Source organism: Onychomys torridus, chromosome 1 (assembly GCF_903995425.1).
Source record: "Onychomys torridus chromosome 1, mOncTor1.1, whole genome shotgun sequence".
NCBI classification, from domain to species: Eukaryota; Metazoa; Chordata; class Mammalia; order Rodentia; family Cricetidae; genus Onychomys; species Onychomys torridus.
In genome coordinates, this window is record NC_050443.1 from 85,441,355 (window position 1) to 85,458,761 (window position 17,407).

The 17,407-nt window shown below is 41.9% G+C and overlaps 1 pseudogene; it reads left to right on the forward strand.

The window, feature by feature from the left end:
- Positions 1–13,043: 13,043 nt before the first annotated feature.
- Positions 13,044–16,837, forward strand: LOC118577084 (annotated as a pseudogene).
- The last annotated feature ends 570 nt before the right edge of the window (positions 16,838–17,407 follow it).

Genomic DNA, 17,407 nt, shown 5'->3' on the forward strand with positions numbered 1-17,407 from the left:
ATGAAAAGTGAAATTTCTCTTGCCCCTGACCAAAGTGTCCTTCCAAGATCACTATGTCATAATAAATCTTTGACCTCAGAGAAGGAGTGTACTTGTTGGTCTTTCAGAGCACCCAGGTTTGATTCCTAGTACCTATATGGCATGTCACAGGCATCTGTAACTAGACTTCCTGGAAATCCATCACTCTTTTCTCCCTTCCTGGGGGCACTGCATGCAAGTGTTATTATTATTATTATCATTATTATTATTATTATTTAAGAAATTTTCTGTTCATTTTACATACCAACCACAGATCCCTCTCTCCTCCCTCTTCTCACTCCTCAGCCTTCCCCCCCAACCCACCACCCAAGTCAAGGTCTCCCTTGGGGAGTCAGCAGAACCTGGTACATTCAGTTGAGGCAGGTCCAAGCCCCGCCCCCTTGCACCAAGGCTGCACAAGGTGTCACATCTCAAGCACTGGGCTCCAAAAAGCCAGCTCATGCACCAGGGATGGATACTGATCTCCCTGCCTGGGGGGCCCTCAAACAGTTCAAGCTAAACAACTGTCTTGCGTATCAAGAGGACCTAGTCCAGTCCCATGGGGGCTCCACAGCAATTGGTCCACAGTTCATGGGTTTCTACCATTTTGCTGGCTGTCTCTGTAAGTTTTCCCATCATGATCTCAAGGTCTCTTGCTTATAGAATCCCTCCTCTTTCTCATTGATTGGACTTCTGGAGCTCAACCTGGTGCCCAGCCATGGATCTCTGCATCTCTTGCAAGTGTTGTTAACCACTGAGCTATATCCCCAACTCTAGGAAGAGACATCTTTTATTATAAAAATCAGACTTTGTTTTTCTGAAGTTAAAGATTTATTATGATATAGTGATCTTGGAAGGCAAGTCAAAATTTATTTCCTTGGAAGGAAAGCCAAAGATTTATTAAGATATAGTAATCTTGGGTGGAATTATTCTGTAATTACTCTTTTGCATTGTTTTCTATTTAGATAATCTGGAAAATATCAACTACAATAGAAAGCTTACTTTTTGCATTGCTTTCTACATGAATTAGTATATATATATATTATAACTTACGTAAATTAACTTGTGCTTTACAACAGTCCTATGAAATAAGTAGTTTTACTCTGTCTATTTTATACATGAAGAAACACGAGTGAAGAGAAAATCATTAATACAAGATATTTTGGTTCTCCATATTTTGGTTTAGGCCACAGGACTCTGGGCCCCTGACTCTGGCTTCAAAATGTACACTCTTAACCAGTAAGGTCAGGCCTTGCTCTTGACTTCTCTTTTCAGAACCCATGGTCTTGTCCTTGAACGTAAATAAAGCCACCTATAACCTTGCAAATCCTGTCCCTTGTTATGCCCAGGTTGAGGGGACCCCCAAAAGACCACCATGGAGACCGAATCCCATGTGTAAAAGCAAAGAGCCTTTGTTTCAAGCTCAGAGCTTGGTCTCTGTCTGTCTGACGCAGCAGTGAGAGCAGAGGGCCCCAAGCCTTTGCAGGTTGAGGTTTTTATCATAGAAGAGGTTAGGGATAGGGGATTTCCAGGGTTCAGGACCCTGATTAGCTGAAATTTGTCTAGGGGTATAAGTGTGTGCTGGGGATGTTTGGAATGTCAGGTATTTCCCCTTAGATGCAGGACCTGCCTTGGAGGGGTCAGATTATAGCTTTTCCTGGATCTGGGTGTTGCCTGCCAATAAGCCTGTCACAGAAGCTGTGTCTCAGCTTCTAAACCTGCTAAATCTGTCATGGCAGCTGTGTGCTCCAGCTGCTTTGGGGCCCCTGTCCCCCAACCACACACACTCTATAGATTCTCTAACACTGTACTCAGCTCAGCAGCTACCTCCAGGCTGCTTTTCTGATGTCCAGATACCTGGTCAGGCATTTTTCTGTGTTTGTAAGTGGGGATGTTGGTGGGTGAAATTAACATTTGAATTGGTAGGCTGAGTAAAACACATTCTCCTTTTGTGGATTGGTCTCTGCCCCTAAATTTAAATACCTGAAAAGAACAAAAGAGCTGTGGTCAAGCAAGAACTTCTGCTTCAAGACTTGAGCTAGGACACCAGCTTTTCCTGCCTTCAGATTCCAGGTAAAGCATAGTGTTTGGATCTCAACAGCTGCTGGCTTTCAAAGTGGAGAGTACACAGTTGGCTATCCTGGGTCTCCTGCTTGCCACTGCAGACCTTGTAACTGTCTAGCCTTATAATGAGGGGAGCCACGAACTCTCTCTCTTTGTCCCCATTTGTGTATGTCTGGCCCGTAATATTTGTGTATGAATCTGTTCACAGATGTACACACATTTCCATATCCTATATATATGCATATATATAAATATATGTACATATCTTCTCTTAGTTGTTTTTCTCCAGAAATCTGACAAATACAGAATCCAGTTTTTGCCAATAAGAGAAATTTGTTAGTGATATGAAAATTTAGAAAAAGTTGAAAAGGCTCTATTAGATTTGAAAGTAGCAAGTTATTATAATATAGTAGGTAATGGAAAGGCAAGAAAACAGGATGATGACAGTTCTGCCACATGAGATTTTAAATGTGGCAGATTCCTAAATGTTTTGGAAAATTGCTGTTCCAAAAATATACAATATACTACTACAGGAACAAAAGAGGAAAAAAATAAAAGAAGAAAGATACAAAGGTGCCAGGGAGACTGTAGAGGGAGCTGTCTGATCAGCTCAGATATTAAAGACCAATTTAAAGATGAAAGAGCATGAAACTAGACTGCTCTTGAAGAGGGACTTATGCAACTGAAATAGAAATAAAAGAAAAACGTATAAGAATTTTGTCCATAAAAGTTACATTCAAGTATTTGTTAAAATTGCAACAGCAAATCTTGTGTGGTGAAAAGGGTGGGATGCTTTATTTTTAATCTAAAAGGTCCAGAGCAGGACCTGTGTGAGCACCATGCTTTAGTGCTTTCTAGAACACAGAGTAGACCTCTTTCTCCTGATTCAGCACAATCTTCTCTTCTGAAGTAAATACAGGACAATGTCATGTTATAAAGACCCTGGGGGAGGACTGGAGAGATGGCTCAGAGGTTAAGAGCACTGCTTGCTCTTCCAAAGGCCCTGAGTTCAATTCCTAGCAATCACATGGTGGCTCACAACCATCTGTAATGAGATCTGGTGCCCTCTTCTGGCCTGCAGGGATATTGCAGCTCCTAGAAGTTACAAACATACTCATAACCTATTTAAAATTCAGTCACTCAGCCCTTGTTTATTAACTTACATGACCTGTTCTTAATACCATTTAGACACTGGGGATGTATAGGAGACAAATACAAGATAATCTCTTTGGAAGCTTGAAGAATCCTAATGATTGGGCCAGGAATTGAGAATAGGTTCAGATTTAGACAAGAAGTTTCCAAACTGGGAGTCACAGTTCATATCAACTATCTGGTGGATAGTAAATGGTGAGATTCAGGCTTTTGGATCATGAATTCTTCTCTTTACTTATTCTGCTTTTACAGATTAGCTTGTATTGTCAACTTTATTGAAATGAACTATAGAAATGTTTGGGAAGAGGGAACTTCAGTTAAGGAATTACCATAATTATATTAGCCTATGCTCATGTCTGTAAGAGATTATCATTACTGATGGTAATTGATATGGAAGGAACCATCCTGTTGTGGGTGGCACCATTCATAGGCAGATGCACCTAGGCTGTATAAGAAAGCAAGTCAGTAAGTACCCTAGCTCCATGGTCCTACTTGAGTTCTTGCTTTAGTTCCTGCCTTTATTTTCCTCAGTGATAGACTCTTACCTGGGAGTGTAGGCTAAAATAAACCCTTTCCTCTCCAAGTTACTTTGCTCAGGATGTTTTATCGCAGCAACAGAAAGGAAACTAAAGTAATGCTCTAGAGCAGTGGTTCTAATGCTTGACCCTTTTATAGAATTACTCATGTCATGTTGTGTTGACTCCCAACCATAAAATTATTTTCGTTACTACTTCATAACTACTGTTGCGAATTGCAATGTAAATAATTTTGGAGACAGAGAGTTAGCAAGAGATCAAAACCCATAGGTTGAGAACCACTGCTCTAGTGCCTAATCATGCTGCTATGATGTTTCTGTGGCTTCTAGTGCTTAGATTTGTCTCTTGGTTATAATTTGGGCTTTGTTTTCTAATACAATGCTGAATATGACATTCATTCATTCATTTAACAAATGTTAGATTCTGGGGATACATCAGAGAGTAGAAGTTTCTGTCAGAATAGAACTTCTGGTACTAGTCATGGTAGTAGAGACAAAATTGTAACAAACACATGTGGTGTTCAGTAGCGTGGTGAAGATAGATAAATCAGTATAGGAAAGCTGGGGTACTGAGAGGTTGTTATTTTGTGTATGATGTCAGGGAAGTCATCTAAATTAAGGTTACACTAGAACAGAAATAGAAGGAATTGTGAGTGAGAGCCATGCTGTGTCAGGCTTGAAGGACAGCCCAGTATAGGGTAATGACAATGCCTAGGCTAGCACACAGTCAGTAAAGAAGCATAATCAGAGATCACAAGAGCTAGGGGAGCATGAGATGTACAGCTTCCAAGCCGTGGTTTCAATCTGAGACTGAGATCTTGGAGGGTTTTGAGCAGGTGATATCAGCTGATAAGATTGGGTATGACTTGAAAGCTTACTGTGGACTGTCATATAAAGACAAAGCTTGAAATGGGGATGGATAAAGTTAAAAGAAGGAAAAGAGGCTGGGAGTAAATCAGAATAGACTAGTAGACTGGGAAAGAGTTGTCTGTGGCTTAGACCAGGTTGAAGGAGTGGAGTTAGGAGCAAGAGGCCATTCTAAATGTTATATGGCTGGAGGGATTGGCTGTTAGATTCGGTGTGGAGTATAGAGTGGAGACTGAGCATTCCTGCCCAGGGCCAACAGAGCCCTCTGACACACGGTTTTCCTTACCTTCTGCTTTTACTTCTGAACACAATGGGGGCCAACTCTTCTGACTCTGCTAAGAACACAGGTACTGAACTGTGGCATTTGCCTTCCTTACTGCTTCTATTAGGCTTTTTCCAATTCTGCTACAGAATTAGAGATATATTTTCTGTCTTAAAATAAGTTCTAATTTAAATGACTTCCATTATGTTTTGAAATGTGTATCAATCTAAGGAAAACAATACTAACTCTATAGAAATATGTAGCACTTTTTTCCTGATTATGGAATTGTTGCTTAGAGACTTGTATGATCATTAAATGAATAAGGGCACATAAATCCTGGTAGAAAACGTTCCAGGAAAATGAACATATGTCTCCATTGCAAAAGAAAAAAAATAGGTATTTCAGAATTCTTTTCTTGCATGTCACATTGAGAAGTTTGGTCTAGAAACTTCTACTTGGAACTTAAAAGGCACAAAATCTACTGGTGAAGTGTATGTCATCTTCCCACCACCATTTTCTGCCTATTACACTATTTATAATATAGGCCAATGTCTATAGAAAAGGAGCTGAAGGTAGCATTACTGTATCCCTGGGTCAGAACAAGGGAATCTCACTTGCTGTTGTATTGTGGCTGTTACATGGATGCCTGCCACTCCACACCCCAACAGGAGCTGATTAGCACTCTGGTGCCCTATTTAAGCTTTCTAGCTCAACAGAGAAGCTATTTTGAAAAGTGAAAAGATTACACTCTGATAATAGAGCAGAGGCCTTACACATGTGGATGGTTCACAGAGGATTAAAAGAGCAGATTCAGAATCAATGCAGCCTGTGCCTGATGGAACAATAAGGGCTAGCAGGGCAAGCAAGTTCTCTGCTCAGATCATTGATGTCTCTGTGAGCCAATACAGTGGTGAGAGGGTGAGGGGCTTGTCTGACCTAACTGCTGTCTTCTTGAGGAACCAATTAGACTGTTGCATAGTCTTGTGATGTATCCAGGTTCTACGTCCTAGTTGGCAAGCACCTCTCTTCCAGCTGTGATCTCTTTCTATGTGTTCCCATATGGGAATATTTTCCTCAGGATCACCAATCATCTGAAGACTGATAGTTCATATTTGTTCTATTTTATTTTAAAGTTAAAATGATGCAGATTAGAATCATTTTGTAATTTCAGGCTAAGACTGTTTGATCCTGCACAGAAAGACCTGTTGGTGAATGGGGCCTTTAGGTTGCAGGTCAGATTTGAGATCAAAGCTCCAGAAAACTGGTTCACTCAATTGTGCTTCTACCTGTGTTTATTTACCAAGAGAAACTACATGGTCTAAGAGTTAGTGTTTGTTGTGACATGGTACCAATTATTTTCTATTCAAGAGAAACAACCTAGGAAACTCATAATTAAACCACTATAGTCAGTAACATTTACTAAACACATTAAATGTATATTTTGTATTAAAGGTTTTGCTTGCTATTGAGAATTTTATGATGGAAAAGGATTAAGACCCTTGTCTAGGTTCTACAGTCAAGAAACTTGAAACTACACCTACTTTCCAACCCTGTGAAAGGTAGAAGAAAGGGTTAATACCCATTACATAGTTCACCATTTGTGTACTAGATCCTTTCAGGTATCTGTTGAATTTTTTTCAGGTTTAAGCCTATGTTGTAGGTAAAAATGAATTATAGAGCACCAGCCCAAATTTATTGTCACAACCTACCTTAGCAAGTTACATTGTCTGAGGTCCATAGGACAATGTTGTAGCAAAATCAGAGCCTTAAATAGAAGATGGTCCTGTGATGCTGAAGTTTTTGGCTGACCGTATTGGTCAGTATAGGAATCCTGAAAGCTGCACATTTCTTGAGCTGGAGAACCAGGCATAGTGGCCTCTGCTGCTTCAGTTTTCAGGCTAGCTGGGCATGACATGTGCATGGTGGATCAGAGGGTAGAATACATATCTCTGCAAGGAAACTTTCTACTCTGACTCAGTTCTTCTGAAATTGGGGGCCAGTATTGGTGAAATTATTAAGGCCACTCCACGTAGTTAAAAGGGAGGTTTATTTTGTGGGGTTAACTTACAAATGAAGGGATAGGTTGTAGGGTCAGAACAAGGGAACCAACCCCTGTTCCCTTTCCCTTCTCTTCTCCTGCTCCCTCCCCCATCTTCTCCCGTCCCACTCCATCTCTTCCTCATAGCAGGTAAGTCCTCCCTTGGGTAGGTTAGTCAACATATGCTGGTATACCAAGTTGGGGCAGGACCTAGCCCCTCCCACCTGCATCAATGCTGAGTAACGTATGGCACCATAGAGAATGTACTCTAAAAAGACAGTTTGTGTACCTGGAATAAGTCCTGGTCTCATTGCGAGGGGAACCAAAAACACATCAAGCCATGCAACTTTCACCCACATTCAGAGGGCCTAGTGAGGTCTCATGCAGGGTCTCCAGCTGTCAGTCCAGAGTTCATGAGCTCCCACCAGCTTGGGTCAGCTATCTCTGTGGTTTTTCCTATCATGATCCTGACCTCCCTTTCTCCTATAAACCTTCCTCCCTCTCTTCAACTGAACTCAAGGATATTGCCCAAGTGCTTGGCTGTGGGTCTCTGCATTTGCTTCCAGCAATCACTGGATATAGGTTCTATGATGGCAATCAGAGTAGACACTAATCTGAATGCAGGGTTAGGCTAGTTCAAGCACCCTCTCCACCATTGCTATGAGTCTTTGCTGGGGACAGTCCTGTGGGTACCAGGGCTTTTCCCTACCTGCAGATTTCTCCCTATCCCCTTACACTCTCTCAAGATATCTCTGTCTCTTTTATTTTTTTCTATCATTTTTTTTATTAAGAGACTTTCTATTCATTTTACATATCAACCTCAGATTCCCCTGTCCTCCCTCCTTCCACCCCCCAGGCTTTCCCTTCCCACCCCTCATTCCCACCTCCTCCAAGGCAAGGTCTCCCATGAAGACACCATGGGAATAGGGAGAAGCAGAGTGCTAGGGAGGTCCCCAAGAATCCACAAAGATGACTCCACTATAGACTACTGGCAATGGTCGAGAGGGTGCCTGAGCTGACCTACTCTGGTGATTGGATGGCTGAATACCCTAACTGTCATGATAGAACCCTCATCCAGTGACTGATGGAAGCAGATGCAGAGATCCAGGGCCGGGTCCCAGGTGGAGCTCCAGGAGTCCAATGGATGAGAGAGAGGAAGGAGCGTATGAGCAAGATATATCAAGACCATGATTGGGAAAAGTACAGAGACAACTAGCCAAACTAGTGGAAACACATGAACTGTGGACCAATATCTGAGAAGCCCCCATGATACTAGACTAGGCCCTTTGGATAAGTGAGACAGTTGTTTAGCTTGAATTGTTTAGGGGGTCCCCAGGCAGTGGGACCGGGACCTGTCCCTAGTGCATGAGCTGGCTTTTTGGAATCAAGATATCTCTCCCTCCCTGTCTCTCCCCCAACTGGGCCATCTGGAACCTTCATGTTCCCACCTCCTATCTCCTCCCTACTCTTCCCCTCTCCCAGTTTACCCAGGAGATCGTAAATCTTTCCCCTTCCTGGGGCGAGCTATTTATGTCCCTCTTAGTGTCCTCATCTTTACCTAGCTTCTCTGGGCCTGTGGGTTGTAGCCTCGTTATCCTTTGCATCTAATATTCACTTAAGAGTGAGTACTACTTTTTAAGTCTTAACTGTCAGTAGTCATTGCCTGGGCTGGTTTGGGGTTTGTTTGTTTTGTTTTGTTTTTGTTTGTTTGTTTCTTAGACAGAGCATGAAGTTGGGTGAGTAATGAGGTGAGAAAGACCTGGGAAGAGTTGGGGAAGGAGAAAATATAATCAAAATCCATTGTATGAAACACATTTTTAGATAAAATGATTTTAAAAGATGTGAAGATTACAAAGGACGACTAGAAACTGTAGACGAATTTCTAAACAGTCTTATTAAATGAGAAACACAGAGCCAAATACAGGGGTGCAATCCATAGCGATCAGAGCAATAGTGATAACCACCAAACTAACCTTAATTCACCACACCGCCGTTGCTTCCCAAGAGAACCAAACCAATCTCTTCCCATCTAACCTACACCTTTCTTGCCTTTCTGTTCTGCCTTCTCATTGGCTCTCAGCCCAGCCACATCACTTCCTTGTCACTGCCTGACTATACAGACCTCCAGGTCTCTAGGGTTGGTACTGGTATTAAAGGCGTGTGTCACCAGCTTGGCTGTGTCCTTGAACACACACACACAGACTCTGCCTCCTATGTGATCGGATTAAGGGATGTGCTACCACCATCTGACTATTCTTTATGGCTGACTATGTCCTCTGATCTCCAGGCAAACTTTATTTATTAACATACAAATAAAATATCACCACATTTCAGCACAAATAAAATATCACCACAAGAAACAAAGTAAAACAATATGTTCGTGAAAAGGCCACAGTGAAACCCATCACTTTATATGCTAGCAGGATAATTTTTTTAAAAGATGCAAGTTTTAAAAGGTGTCATTGCTAGCTATATACAAAGAGAAGATAAGGACATTAGGTAATTCATATGTTAATCAGTTTGATTTAATCTTCCCATAGTTTATTAGTAAATTATGACATTTTGTGCCCTACAAATATGTACAATTGTAATTAAAGGTACTTTTTTATACAAGCAACCTAAGAAGGAAATATCAGGCAGATGTGTCTCTGCATTGGTTTCTACTTTGGTCAAAGAGGGAACTGAGTATACTTGGTGAGGACAGTGACAGCCACTGTCCTTTAGTGTGTTCCATTTATATGTGTATCTGAGTGAAAACTTGAGCCTTGCCTAGGAAAATTAACTTTAAAGTACATTTAAAATTTTAACATATTTTTGTAGTGCTGGGAACTGACCCCAGGGCCTTTTGTATACTTTTTGTTTTAGTAAAAATTTAAATTTATGGAATTTAAAGATAGTACAAAAATCTTTATGTATCACTTACACAGTTTTCCCTGAGGTTAACATCCAATATTACTGTATAGCATTTGCCACAACTAAGGAACTAAGGTTGATGAATTATAAACTCTACAAATTATTTTATGTTTTTCTCAGTGCTAGACTATTGAGTCATGATCTGTATACTGTATTTGTCAGTTCTGTCTGATTTAGTGTTGTCTTTCTCCAGAATCGTCAGTGTTTCATCATACTTCCCTTACAGTATAGGCTGGTTTGAAGGAGTTTGGGATTACATTCTTTCCAGCTAGAAATATCTAACCTAGTTTCAGTGTTAGGAGGAAGTTTTATGAGCTGAGGCAATGACCAGCAGAAGAGCATTGATTTCCTACCCAGGATTTGGACCCCAAACTCCAGTGCAATCTCAACAGAAGTGATTGGGGGACTCTTACCTCCACAAAGTTCACTTGTGTATTCTCTCCCCTCCCCCTCCCCCTCCCCCCTCTGTCATTGTGTCTGTCTCTGGACAGGGTTTGACATACCCCAGGCTGGCCTCAGACTCCTGGTCCTTATACCTTCACCTTCTCAATTCTGTAATTACAGGTGTGAGTCACTATTTTTGGATACTGCCCCCTCCTTTTTGTGTGTGTATGTTAAGATTTACTTACTTTTATGTGAATGAATGTTGTGTCTGCATATATGTATATACAACACTTGCATGTCTGGTGCCCTCAGAGACCAAAAGAAAGCAATTGGATTCCCTGCAACTGGTGTTGTAGAAGATTGTGAGCCATTATGTGGGTGCTGTGAACTGAACCAGTGTCCTCTGTTAGAGCAACCAATGCCCTTAGCCTCTAAGCCATCTATCTGTGCAGACTTTGTTCTGATTATAAAAGCACACTCTCAGCTGGGCAAGTATTTCATGACTTCCGTCCCAGAACTTGGGAAACTGAGGCAAGAGGAGTATTATTGACAGTTCAAGGCCATCCTAGCCTACATGGTGAGTTCCAAGCAAGCCTGGGCTACAGAAGAAGACATTGTCCCCTCCTCCCTGAACCAGCACCCAAAAGGGGTGGGGGGCAATGGAGAAAATGAAGGTAAAGAAGCAGACAAACAATCCCATTCTTTTAAAGCAACCACTGATAACATTTTAACATATTCCCTCTGGGAGTCACAAAGAAATTCCATGTATTTGAAATCATGCAATAGTCAGGAACTAATTTTACAATTTTATTTTAAAAGAGATATTTGTAAAACCTTTCAATATTGGGTAGTGAGCTATCTCAGAACAAGGAAAAAATACTTTATACACAAGCATGATGACCTGAGTTTAATCCCCAGAATCCATGTAAAAATGGACAGAGACACAGCTCCACGCAGTTATCCTCTGATCTGTACATGTGTGCAGTACCATGGCACACCAACATCACACACACACACACACACACACACACACACACACACACCAGGCATACACACACTACACACACCAGACACACATTACAAACAAATACCTCAAACACACATCACACACAAATAGTAATGAAAACTTTAAAACTAATTTAGTTTTAATTATGTTATTCAAGATGAAGAGGTCTGTTCGTTCCACAGTATCCCAAATCACTCTAGCTTTATCAACAACTATTCTCTACACCTTCGCTTCCTTCCAAACATGAAGATGGAGCCCACCATGACCTTGGCCACACTTTCCTTATCTAGATAGCATGACAGAGCTGGCACAGGTACCTCAGGGCATGTGGAGAGAACTACTAAGGTTTGAGGAAGTCTCTGGATTGTAAATATATCTGAGGGCTGACGAGTACTTTGGGGGTATTTGGTCCTGGGGTAAAGATTTGGGGGTCTTCTTCATAAGCAAACTAAGTCTTTGATTCACTCAAGGCTCAATCCTAAATTGTATCAGTGCCTGAGCCAGAAAGTGACTTGGTGAAGAGGGCAACACTGGCTCAAAAAGGCACTAAGAGCAGCTTCAGGGAATCTCATCAGGCATCTTGAAAACATCAGTTCCCTAAGAAAGTCCAGTTTTGCTCAGCCTGGAACTTTAGGTGGGCTCAGCAGGCACTGACAAGGATATAAATGGAGGAAAAGCATCCCATGGGATCCCATGTTTGAAATGTAAACATGGTATCATAGACTCTGTGCCTCCTCTCCTAAGTCTGACGTGAGACTTGACCTTCTGTGGGTCAATTTTGTCTTCTTTTCAGACTGACTGACTTAATTTTAATGAGTTTTATGTTTGAAATTACAATGTTAAGCCTTCTCAACCACAGGCTCAGGATTAAAAGTGAGGATTTGATCCTGAAAGTATTGTTGAGCCATAGGAGAACTCAGGAACGGACTTGGTACTGTCAATTAGGCAATGGACTTTCAGCTTAGAGTACAGTGAGCAGGATTCCAGGACCCAGTTAGTACAACCTGAGATATCTCTGAAGAAAATGTGAGGACTGATAAAGAGCTAAGAAAGAGGGAAAGCGATTACTTAGTAGTTTTAGCAAATGATTCTTGTATACATTAAAAATCAGTGTTCTTAAAAACTTATCCCTCCAGACATACGAAGAGCTTCCAAAAAAAAAGTCATTGTGACGTTTTGTTTGCTCCCAAATAACATACTGTGTAAGCAAGCAGTCTGTTTCCATGAAAACTAATAAGCAACCCCTCCACACCAAATGAAGAAATATGAGGCTCACATTGGTGACATACTCGATATCCTTCCAAAGTATGCGCCAAATCTAAGAAGTGGTCCACCACCCCTTGGCCAAGTTATGGTGAGAGAACCTGTCAGAATCCCACACTGAAAAGTGATGCTTCCCCTCTTCAAGGTCACTGTGGGGAACAAATAAATAAAAATAAAAACACCTATCTGGTTCCAGTAACCAGGTTAATTCGTGAGAGCCTATATGGAGACCTAAGCTTCCCACAACCCAGCAGCCTTCCCTCATCTATGGTTCACTCTCTGGTAGAAGAGAAAACAAGTAAGGTCATCCAACCAAGATGATCCCTCAGCCTGGGTCTAAGATGGAGACAATGGGATTAGGCTCTGCCTGGAAGTTGTTAACTTGAAGGTGGGCTGGTAACTGTGCGGATGCTATAGGTTTAAATCCCTCCAGGAGGCCGAGTAGGGGTCCTAATCTATAGCGGGAGGCCTGGAGCCTGAGAACCAGCAAAGGGCGAAGGCGAGGTCCCAGAGCAGGAGCCGAGAAACCAGAGCTCTGAACATGCTTGGAGCAGCAGCAGCCCAGGAACCTCCAAGGCGGCAGGAAGTGTGCTGGCCTCAGTGCCGGAGGGCGGAGCCTCCGCGAGTTCTTCATCCCGCCCCCTCAGAGGAGCGCCTCTCCCAATTGGACCGCATCGGCATGATGGGTGTGGACAGCGTTTGCTTGTCCAGAGATGGCTTCAGAGGATATCCGAGTAGTTGGGGCTCCGGGTGCTGTGTTGCAGGCGTCTGCTGGAAAATGGCACCATGCTCACTAAGACTCAGTCTCTGGATCTGATCACTGGGAGTGGTTTCGACCAAATAAACCTCCTGCCTACCTAAGGGTGGGAAGCCTGCTTTTCTTTTTAAATTAATGTTTGCATAGGGTAAGAGAGAAAACAATACCGCTTTTACTTAAATTGCAATATACTTATTTCCAGTGTGCTGGCTGAAGTTTAGGCTAAAGGAATAGCTTCAGACGCCTTGAAAGACAATTCCTACCTTGAAAAACCTAAAGATTAAGTGTCTGTCTTAATCTGCTCTAAGTAGTCATCATTTCGGTGTTCCTGAATCTTGTATAAGGTTTATACAGATATCTGTGATAGAAAGCCTCTGTTTTGCAATAGGTAACATTTTTGGTGTCAAATTATCACTGTTGAAAATATTCTACTACCGAGGACAGAGGCTGTGTGATCAGGCAGATTATACAGATAATCTGCTGTGTTTGAAAGAGGAAATGTTTCTAAAAGTTTCATGCCCAATCAGCAGTCACTGTAGAGACATTTTACTGGGTGTCAGTAGCAGGCCAGTTTTAGAGAATCAGATGGGGTAAAATTTGGGTTCTCAGGAAGTCATGGAGGAGAGCTGTATGGGTTGTGTTCAGGATGACAAAAATATAGAAAAGGGACAGGAGAGATTTGGCTCAGTCTTACAGAGTGTGAACTGTTCTTGTAGAGGCCAGGAGTTTGGTTCCCCAAATGCACTTGATGCAGTCTAATGTCTCACAACCACCTGTAACTCCAGATCTAGGGAGAGCCATTAACTCTGGCTACCATAGGTACCTACACTTAGGTATGCATATCCACCCCCACATATACTTTTTGTTTTTTGAGACAGGGTTTATCTTCACAGCCATGGCTGTTCTGTAACTCTCTCTGTAGAATAGGTTGGCCTTGAAATCAGAGATCCCACTCCCTCTCCTTCCTGAGTGCTAGGATTAAAAGCTTGTGCCACCACTTCCCAGCCACAAATACAAAATTTTAAATAAAACCTTTAAAGTACTTTAAAATAAACATTCAAAGCAAGGTATAGTGGTACATGCCTTTGGACTCAGCACTCTGCAGGTAGAGACATAGTGATTTCTGTGAATTTGAGGAAAGTCTGGTCTAGATAGCGGGTTACAGGACAGCCAGAACTACATAGAGACTCTGTCTCAATAAATAAGGATTTGCAAATTTGTTTGGTGCTGTGGAAGAGTGCATTTCCAAATTCTGAGGTCACAGACAAGATGGCCTGGAATGTAGTCAAATGTGCATGCCAGTTCAGACATGAGAGGCTTCCATTCATAAATGCCTAAAGGCTGGGACTTAAAGAACCAGGAGCATAGTAGTTCTGGCCCTGTGTAGTGAACGGATGTCTCAGCAAGGAATTCATATATATATATATATATATATATATATATATATATATATATATATATATATATGTGTGTGTGTGTGTGTGTGTGTGTGTGTGTGTGTGTGTGTGTATGTGTGTGAGAGAGAGAGAGAGAGTAAATCTAGGTTACTTACGTTATTTCGGCTGAAATACTCATCAGAAAGAGGAACATGGGATGCCTCATAACTTTTGGAACTTTTAAGAAATAAAATGGGGGTCTTTTTCAATTAAATATTTAGCTGTGATATTATAAGTTAGGATGTTTTTTAGATTCAGCTTGTCTGGTAGAAATCACCCTTTTCCCTTGTACTCTCCACCCTCCAAGAAAGATTTTCTCTGTGTAGTCCTGGTTGTCCTGGAACCCAATTTGTAGCCCAGGCTGGCCTCAAACTCAGAGATCTGCCTGCCTCTCCCTCCTGAGTACTGGGATTAAAGATGTACAACAACACCACCCAGCTTCCTTGTAGTTTTATTTCAGTAGTTCAGATAATTTATTGACTGAAGCAAAAGTGTTTTGCAGGGGGTGCAGGATTGAGAAGTTTCATGTGGAACCCTTGTGTATTTTTAGACAAAAGTTTGTCCAACAAGCTCTTTATTTTCAGTTGATTTTCTAAAGAGATATTGTCTAATCCAATTAGATTGCAATCATTTTCCTTTCCTGATAAACTCAGATTTTATGTATTTGTTCCTATCTCATAATAACTAGAGGATAACTGGTCTTCATGGTCCACCAGATTTCACTGAGATTGAGACCTTCAGTCTCTACCTCAGGGTGAGGACCTAAGCATGTGGCTCTTGCTAAAAGTATGTGTGGGACAGCATTCCTCCCTCTGCAGCTGACAACTGAATAGAGAAGCTGCATCAGGTAACATTTGATATCACAGATCTTACAGACCACACAGCACCTGAAGGATTTGGATGGTTTTGTGGTTCCATGGAGTATCTCAGCACTCCTAAAGAGGCTCTGTGACAGACATGTGCTGCTGTATGGTTTCTAAGGCAAGCTGGGCCTCCAAATAGCATGTCTGCAGTGAAGATCCCAAGAGACCTACTTGCTTCAGACCAGTTTGGAAATTTCCTCTCCAAACATGAGACCCTGGACTTTGTTTTCTGTTTTTGTTTTTAGATAAGCATTTAGGTCTGTGGATATGAATATAAATTTCAGTTCTTGGAACAGTGCCTAGTTGGCATTGTCCTTATTTTATAGGTGACATCCAGGACCCAGAGAGTGTAGCAGTCTTAAAAAGAAAGCAAAGAAAATATTAAAAGGAGAGGTTTAGATTAGCAGGAAGCAGGTTAGAATTAGAACACTTCTGTAAGGATCCAGAGTTACAACTTCCAGCTTACTACCTACAATAGGAAACACAGCCACCAAGAGCTACCAAACTTCTGTGACTGGAAGACAAGTAACTGGGAAATAGGATCATGTTAATGATGTTTCTGCCATATCTCACCAGAAATAATAACTTCTTCTTATTCTTATTCTGTTACAGAGTCAACTGTTCATTTTATTTCAAAACTGGAGCATGTTGTCATGGAGACAGATGTTCTAGATTGCACAATTAACCAACCTTTAGCCAGACCATTGCCCTCTTGAACATTTACCATAACCCTCAAAACTCTGCCCAGTCTGCTGATGGTTTACGCTGTGCTATGAGTGACTTGGAGATGCAGGAGCACTATGATGAGTTCTTTGAGGAAGTCTTCACTGAGATGGAAGAAAAGTATGGACAGGTTGAAGAGATGAACACCTATGACAACCTAGGAGACCACCTGGTGGGGAACGTATATGTCAAGTTCCGTCATGAGGAGGATGCAGAGAAAGCTGTGAGGGATTTGAATAACCGCTGGTTTAATGGGCAGCCAATCCATTCAGAGCTGTCCCCAGTGACTGACTTCAGGGAAGCCTGCTGCCACCAGTATGAGATGGGAGAATGCACAAGAATGGGCTTCTGCAACTTCATGCATCTGAAGCCAATCTCAAGAGAGCTCAAACAGAAGCTGTCTCGGCGCCAGTGCAAGAAGCATAAATCCAGGTCCTGATCCCGGGAAAGGCATTCTCCATCCAGAGACATTAGGCATGGTGGCAGCAGGGGAGGTAAAGGATGAGAGCATGACAGGAGGCAGTCCAGATACCTCAAGAGAGATGGGAGATTCTGAGCCCAGCTGTTTATACCTTGTGTCTGCTAGACAGTGTTATAGTTGGTTGACAAGCCAGTTCATATTGAAACTTAAAAAAAAAAAAAAAAAAACCAAAAACGATGAGTTTCTGATTAAAATTTGTAGTGAAAAAATAAGAAAAAACACCTTATCAAATACAGGGTTCAGGGTCTTCCTGTGAACTTTAGTCTGGTGTTTTGTTCTGGTGGAAGCTCTACCTCAGCCCCTGGCATCCATATACCCAAAGAGCCTGGGATGATTAGGTGGAACCCCCACCTCTCTCTCCCCAGACCCTGCCCCTTTCAAAAAGCCCACCAAGCAACAGCCCATCCCTCCAGAAAGGCTGTCAAGGGTTAGCTTCCCCCCTCTGGGTACTACTCAACACCTGGTAGCCTTATTTGCCATGTGATTCCTCTCTTGCCATCCCAAGGGTCACTTAGGAGTTTCTTGCTCTGTTTATTAAACCTGGATTTATTAATTCAGCTTGATTGGCTTATTATATCAGCAGCGGCAGAAAAACCAATGACAGGGGATTCAAAACTTAACAGTTTTGTTTTCCAGTTAGGAAGC